Consider the following 8,168-nt stretch of genomic DNA (forward strand, 5'->3'; position numbering starts at 1 on the left):
TTTTTTTTTTTGAATGTTCAAATACGATTTCAGCTTCTTGTGTGAATATTTTGTAGCTTCTTTAATCCTCTATGACAGTGAAAGTAATCTCTTTAGGTTGTGGACCAAACAAGATTTTTGTGGACATCACCTTGGACTTAATATTGACCAGACAACAGATCAGTTAATCTTGAAAATGATTAACAGATAAATCTTTGATGAAAATAATCATTAGTTACAGCCTCACCTCTTCGAATGTCTCCCATCTGGAGCTCTTTTTGGGGGGGATCTCACATTTTGCAATCTTTTGTATAGCTGTGTGTATACAGTGACCTGCGAAAGACATTCAATACATTTTAAAAATGTCCAACATGAAACACTCATCAACTGGATGCATTTCACTTACTCATGTTGGAAAGCCTTGGTCCTGCAGCATAGGGTAGTACAGTACTATTCTCTTTTCCATTGCTGTAATGTCTGGCTTTGATGGGTATCTGTGTGATTCTGCATCCCCCTTTGCCCTCAGGATTGTGATCATACTGGTCATGGTGTTTCGAATGAGCCGGCAGCTGAGGTCCTTTGACATCTGGCAGTTGCGCTGTTCGCCTCTCTTAGACAACTCAAAGTACTGTTGTCGGACTTGCTCACGTTCTGTGTCGGTGTGCAATACATATTCTGGATAGGATAACTTCACAACCTTTTCAGGGGTTGTGTACTTTGCAGGACTTGCGTTCACGGGAGTGGAGGTCTGTTGCATGGGTGACGCATTAAAGGAGGAACTGCACAATAATTTTGAGTGTTCTTGCCCAGACTCCTGTAAAATAAAAGATAATGAACTACTGCAAAAAGCAAAAAATTGACACCTTAATCTAAACTGAATTGAACACACGTGTACACTAACATGCCTGTTCCAAAAGCACTGTGATTTTAGCTCAATGTGCTGCTGCCAACTTAAATAGATGGTTAGTTTAGGCCACTTAACTGAGAAACTGACCTCCTCCGACGCACCATGACAGGCACTCCAGACAGCTTTTCTCCGTAAAAAGTTCTCTGGGCCTGGGAAAAGATCCCGCAAGTCTTCACAGGACAGGGTGCTCATCATTGTCTGTGTGATGTTTGCAGTAGGCCTGTTTTTTTCCCCCCCAGTTACTGCTACCAAACTAAATGTAATTAATATCATTATTATTATAAGGTAATTTAAGAAAATGTAGGCCTAAATTGAAGATACATTTCTTCATCAAGCCTGTGTCGTGTGACTTTCCAGTGACGGTCACCTGAGAGGAGTGAAGCAATGCACAACGTGAGGAGAGTGGAGCCGAGGAGAGGAGGAAACATGGCTACTAGTAACCCTCAAATTGAAATTGCGGACCCTCCAAGTTCATTTAAGTCGGAAGTAGCACTTCGGCTACCGGGTGGAAAACAGAGATGGCAATCGCGTTGTTGACAAGACGCACGCTATCTGCCGTAAGTGTTTCAAAAAACTCCCCCAGGTGACGGGCAACACGTCGAACATGTTGATGCACATGCAAAGACACCATCCCAAAATTACTTTAAGTGGGGCACGGAAGAAAACACCACAGGGACAGTCCACTCTGCCTAATTTGTTTCAAATGAAGTTGCCAGCCAACTCTGACAGGGTTAAAAAAATTACGAGAGGCATTGGTGTTTTCATGTCACTGGGCATGAGCCCATTTGCAGTGGTCGAGAATGAGGGCTTTAAGCATATGATTAATGTGCTCGAGCCACGATACACACTGCCAAGCCGGGCACATTTCTCCCAAAATGTGCTCCCTAAACTCTTTGAGGAAGCAAAGGGCAACGTTGTGAAAGAATTGAGTGCTGCTTAATACATCGCAATCAGAACTGATGGATGGACGTCCCGTGCTACGCAGAGCTACATGACAGTAACCACACACTTTATCACCCCATCCTCCAAACATGCGCAGTGTATGAGAGCTAGGGCTGTCAGTTTTTAGAAAAATGAGGTTCGAACGAATATTGAATGACCCGTAATCGTTCGGATATATTCGAATATTACAACGCCCCCCATCGCCCCCCCGCGCCGCAGCACACACAGTCGCGGTGTTTTATTTTGAAAATTGACCGGATACTCTTGTTGTTTCATGTTTGACTTCCTGCCCAGCTTGACGCGATTGCTCGCGGCTCTCACACAAACTAGACCAGACGCTGCACGGCGCGAGCCGGCCGCGGAGGTGCACGCCGCAACACCACACCAGCAGTTAATATGGGCACAGAAAGTAAACTGGCTCCGTTTCTCGGCTCTTTGTGGCCCTTCCGCGTCCGGTGGATTTTCCGCAGCGCTATGCAGGCACTGGGCACTGCAGCCAAAGACGGTAAATAGAGTATCTTTGCTGCAGCCTGCATATCGAGAAGGTCATTACTGCTCGAATACTAACTTTTCCCCCCACATTCGAACAAATATTCGAATGTTGAATAAAAAGTTACAGCCCTAATGAGAGCCACACAGTCGAGCATTTGTCAGAAATACTGGAAGCGGGAGTGGAGTGGAAAATCAGTCAAACGTCCCCATTCTTGTGACAACTGACAATGCAAAAACATCACTAATGCTGTGGAAGCTGCCGGATTTAAACCGCATGTGCGATGCTTTGCACACACTGTCAACCTGGCTGCACAGAAAGGGCTGGGCGTGCAGCAGGTGTTGGGACTCCTTGGCAGAGTGAGAAAGGTAGTCACGTTTTTCCACTGCAGCACAACAGCTGCAGAAGTGTTGAAGGAGAAACAGGAGCTGCTCCAGCTGCCCTCACACAAGCTGATTCAGGATGTGGTTACCAGGTGGAACTTGTCACATGACATGCTGGAACGCTACCTGGAGCAGCAGGCTGCTGTTTTCTCTGCATTAACTGACAATTGTCTTAAGAAGAACCTGAAAGATCTCGTCACCCTTTCTGATGATGACATGAAACTAGCTGAGTCAGTGATCCAGGTTCTTAAACCTCTGAAACCCTGACCCTAACCCTAACCATCATGAGCACTGATCAGATTCCAACTGTTTCCATGAAGCACAGAGACTCTGACTCAGCAGCAGTGAAAGAGGTCAAAACTGCCATTTCACGTGACTTCAAGGACAGATATACACATTATCACACACTGATACAGTTTCTCCATCTGAGCACTGCACTGGACCCCCGCTTCAAATCCATGCCTATCCTGGATGAGAGCACCAGCAGTGACGCAATCTTCAAGACTCTGAGAGTATTCTGTAAGACTCAGAGGGCCAGATCTACTAAAGGTTTGTGTGTATTAAAACGTGTGCAAACGTGATTGCACGCGCAAACACATGTGGAACCTGATCTACTAACCCGACGCACCGAGGATTGCGTCTCTCAAACGGGCAAAATAGCACGTGCAATCCATTTAGCGTGTTTGCCTTGATGAATATGTAAATATAGGCGTTTGTGCCAGAACGCACAAAATACTGTAGGAGTAGATGCAAATTGATTTATTTAGCGCGCGCAATGTGATTTACCAAAACCAGGAAGAGATAGCGGTGGCTGTTTTTGCATCTTTATTTACCACGTCTGAAAACCGGTTACACCCCGCCTTTTCGAAACCCCGCCTTTCCGACAATAGACTTCCATTCATCGTAATAGCGGGGTTTTCTATTATTTCTATTTTTCTAGACCCCGCTATTCTGACAAGGCTATTGGGGGGGAAACCCCCCCCCCCACTCCGAACGGACAGACGGACCTAATCAGAAAGGAAACGGAGGCTGTGCAGTGCGCAATGCGCATTGATCCTTTTTTTCCTTTTGGGAGTCAAATGGATCATGTGCATAATTAACTGCAAAACATATACTTCATATTAATGACATATAATGTTCATTATGCTTCTAGCCTGTCTAGCCTCTACCTGGTCTTTTTACTAAACTTAACCAACTCCTGTCTTCATTGCCTAAGCCCAACCAAAGCATCTCCCTCAGTCAGCTGTCAGCACGAGCGGCGGCTGCAGCAGCCTCGCGCCCTTGTGAGATCTCCAACAACGGAGTCTGGGAGGAAGCAAGTGGGACAGATCTGCCCAGTCCCTGAGCAGCGCACGTTTTACAGACAAGCCGCAACACACAGAGTGTAAACAACGTCACGCGGTTCAGCACCTTGGACAGCTGCGGGGGGTGTTTCGGAACAGCGGGGTGTTGAAGTGGAGGTGTGTCGGAATGGAGAGCTGTCCCCCTGAAAACCATGTAGCTGATACAACTTTGTGAAAACGTATGCGTTTATTGATTTGATGCCTACTAGACAGAAGTGGCAAGTACTGTGCTTAAGTAGATTTTCCAGGTATCTGTACTTTACTTGAGTATTTATTTTTCTGACGACTTTTTACTTTTACTCCCTACATTTATATGCAAAAATATGTACTTTCTACTACTTACATTGCAAAAACAGGCTTGTTACTTTTTTTTGACACGACGTAAAAGCATACCAGTAAAAGATGTGACGAACTAGAGAGGGAGAAGAAGAGAGGTGTGAGGGGGGGGGGGGGGTTGTCTGTACGCGCGCCTGTGTGAGTGTGTCTGTGTGTACATGTGCGTGTAGGCCTACATGCGGTGCGACCGCACGCGAGGGAGACGGCCCTTACTAAAATGTATGAAATGAAAATAAAGATGATGATGTAAAGTGTTTGCTTACCAGGCATACTGAAAACCCCTTTCTTATGAAGATCCATGACAACTGTGACAAGATGGTAACCACATGTCACACATGAATAGGTATATGTGTGATCTGTCATGGCTTCATAATGGAGGTATGCATTCAAAATCCTCTGTTTGGACGGGAAGGATTTTCCACAGGTCTTCTCCAGCACATCTACTGCGCTTCCAATGGACTGGTGGGTCTATAAAAAGTAATTTCAAATGTAAAACAAATGAGTCTTTTATTAGTTTGTTTAGGCTTCTGAAAGAATTTTACTTTGTGGAAATGTTTTCTACCTGGAGAGTGTTTTGAAGGAATACACAAACATGCAATGACAGAATAGTATGGTCATCAAAGTTATGCACTCCATCCCTCCACTCCTGGTAGCGGTAGACCATACCACAGGTAATAATAATAATAACAATAATAATAATAATAATAATTTATTTATAGAGCACTTTCCATCAAAGTGCTGTACGGTTACAGAACGTTTAAAAACATGTGAAAACAGACAACAATAAAACAACAGTTCAAACATGGATGACAGAGAAAGCAAAGACACCTACTCATACGTGACAGTATACAAGTGGGTCTTAAGCTTAGCTTTAAAGACCTCAACTGAACATGACTGCCTGATGTCCAAGGGAAGACTGTTCGGTTACACCCCGCCTTTCTGAAGCCCCGCCTTTCCGACAATAGACTTCCATTCATCGTAATAGCGGGGTTTTCTATTTTTTCTAAAGACCCCGCTACTCCGAAAAGGCCAATGGGGGAAACCCCCAGTGCGCAGTGATCCTTTTTTCCTTTTTGGGGTCAAACGGATCCTGTGCATAATGGTTCCAGGGTGCCATTCCGAAGGGCCGCCACTCCGAACGTTTACTTTAATTTGTCGGAATGCCGACCCTTAATTATTTATGGGAAAAGGGTGCCATTCCGAACCTGAAAGAAAGGGTGCCATTCCGAACCTGAAAAAATCTTGAATGGTTTAAGGCACAGAGTAAACAAGTTCAGTTGCGGTGGTAGCGTAGTGGTCAGAGCATCTGCTTTTGACGCGGTGGATCAGGGTTCGACTCCCGGGGGAGATATATATTTACTGCGATTTTATTGGCCTCTACCTAACCTTTTTACTAAACTTAACCAACTCCTTTCTACATTGCCTAAACCTAACCAAAGCACAGAGCAAGGACATTTATTTTCAGCAGGAGTACCGCGGCTGCATCAAATGGATGTAATGCATCAGACTCGCACCTGGGTGAAACTTTGGAGGGGGAGGGGGAGGGGGAGGGGCCGGTCGGGCGCTGTCCCCGCGGCGCGTCGTGTCAAGCCGGGCAGGAAGTCAAACCACGAGAGAATCCGGTCAATTTTCAAAATAAAACACATTCGGAACGGCGGCCCCTCGGGAAGTTCGAAATGACGGACCTTCGGGAATTTTCGGACTGGCAGACCGTCGGAATGGCGGTCCTTCGGAATGGCGGTCGCCCCCCGTGCATAATTAACTGCAAAACAAGCAAATACTTCATATTAATGACATATAATGTTCATTATGCTTCTAGCCTGTCTAGCCTCTACCTGGTCTTTTTACTAAACTTAACCAACTCCTTTCTTCATTGCCTAAACCCAACCAAAGCATCTCCCTCAGTCAACTGTCAGCACAAGCGGCGGCTGCAGCAGCCTCGCGCCCCTGTGAGCTCAAGCCGGGTTCGGCCGCGCTCGAGCGGAGCAGGGAGGGAGGAAAAAAAAGTGTATTTCTATTACTGTGTGGAGATCTCCAACAACGGAGTCGGGGAGAAAGCAAGTGGGACAGATCTGCCCAGTCTCTGAGAGCACGTTTTACAGACAAGCCGCAAAGCAGAATGTAAACAATGCCACGCGGTTCAGCACCTTGGACATTGGACAGCTGCGCAGGGGAGGGTGTCGGAACAGTGGTGTTTCGAAGTGGGGGTATTTCGGAACAGCGGGGTGTCGAAGTAGAGGTGTGTCGAAATGGAGAGCTGTCCCCTGACTGTTCCACAAAGTAGGTGCGCGGAAGGAAAAAGACCGCTCACCTGCTGTTTTTTTATTCACCTTTGGGACACTCTGGTAATCACTCGCCTGGGAGCGCAAAGGTCGTACAGGTACGTAAGTGTTAACAAGGTCTGACATATAGATCGGAGCAAGACCATTTAAAATTTTGTACGTCAACAACAGCACCTTGAAATCGGCTCTGACCCGAACAGGGAGCCAATGAAGAGAGGCCAATACAGGGCTAACATGTTCATTGCGGGATAATCCGGTCAGCAAACGGGCTGCTGCATTGAGGTAGGTAGAGCAATGCTTGAAGTACGTGGATATTCCTAGAAAGAAAAACAAAACAAACAACAAGCATACAAATTGTTGATCTGTCAGCTGTTTCAATCAGTTTGAATGATACATGTTTGCTGCATGCCATGGACAACATTTAATATTAAAATTCATTACTATGAATGTTTCAGGCTGTTGCAGCAAATTTGTAAAACATTTTTCACAAAAACTGTAATATACACCTATTTGTGCTGCTTTTAACATCACACAGGGTTATGTAAACCACAACTGTCAAATATACAATGGTTTATTAAAAACAAGGAAGAGGAAAATAAAACCTTCTATTATTTCCGTCACAGTCACAATTCTGGCTTTGGAGGTGATGAGTTGCGGTTTTCCAAGTTGTGGGTGGCCTGTGCACTCTGCAGATGTTCTCATTTGGGATCAAGTGTTGTGGAAAGTCACTTTTTGACTTTAGAAGATCGGGGTGCAGATCAGCAGGAATTTTCTTCCGGAAGATGTACCTGACCATTTTGGACAACACTGGATCCTCAGGTGGGTACTGCGCTTCTTCCTGTGCCAGTTGTTCCGGTTACATGCTGCTATTCAGACATGCCGCTATTTCGACATTGACTTCTAATTGTCGGAATAGCGGCATTAACATTATTTTTTAAGCGTCCCACTATTCCGACATTTTTTTTTTTCATTGTCGGAGTAGCGGCACTTTACTATTTTTCAAACATTCCGCTTTTCCGACATTGATTGATTACGTTATAGTCAGAGTGTCCTTCTGATTTATTTTTATTTTTTCATCTGAGACACTGTTTCTCATACACAAATACATAGGCCTATTAGAGAAGAAAAAACAAACCCTCCAAGTTTAAAAACACACCGGCAGCAGCGCACACTGATCTGCAGAGCTGAGACTGTTATTATTCTGTCACCTGAGTTTATCCTGCTGCTTTACATTGTTTTAACATAGGTAAAAGAAGAAAAAAAAGATTGTCTGGAATAAAGGGGCAGATTACATAAGATTATTCTTTTTTCTGCTCCCTTTTGTTGAGATTTGGGAGGTTTTTGCCTGATTTATTGCCCGATGCCATGTATCTCGCTTTCTTTCCCCCTCCCTCCGCCCGTTGTCTTCGTTGTCACTTTGTTGTCGCTCCACAGAGCGCACATGGCTAATTAATATGCACGTGCTGACCATATGGTTGTGTAGGCATTCCGGGACGGAGGTGTGTT

The 8,168-nt window shown here is 45.1% G+C and overlaps 1 long non-coding RNA gene across 1 annotated transcript; it reads right to left on the bottom strand.

The window, feature by feature from the left end:
• Positions 1 to 214: 214 nt before the first annotated feature.
• LOC146988305 (uncharacterized) lies at positions 215 to 1,096 on the bottom strand. The gene is made up of 3 exons (XR_015035759.1): positions 974 to 1,096; positions 386 to 793; positions 215 to 312 (listed from the first exon to the last, which is right to left on the bottom strand). It is a non-coding gene; the product is annotated as an uncharacterized LOC146988305 (long non-coding RNA).
• Between the last annotated feature and the right edge of the window lie 7,072 nt (positions 1,097 to 8,168).

This window comes from Trachurus japonicus, chromosome 4 (genome assembly GCF_045865225.1).
Source record: "Trachurus japonicus isolate A0001 chromosome 4, Traja_1.0".
Taxonomy (NCBI): Eukaryota; Metazoa; Chordata; class Actinopteri; order Carangiformes; family Carangidae; genus Trachurus; species Trachurus japonicus.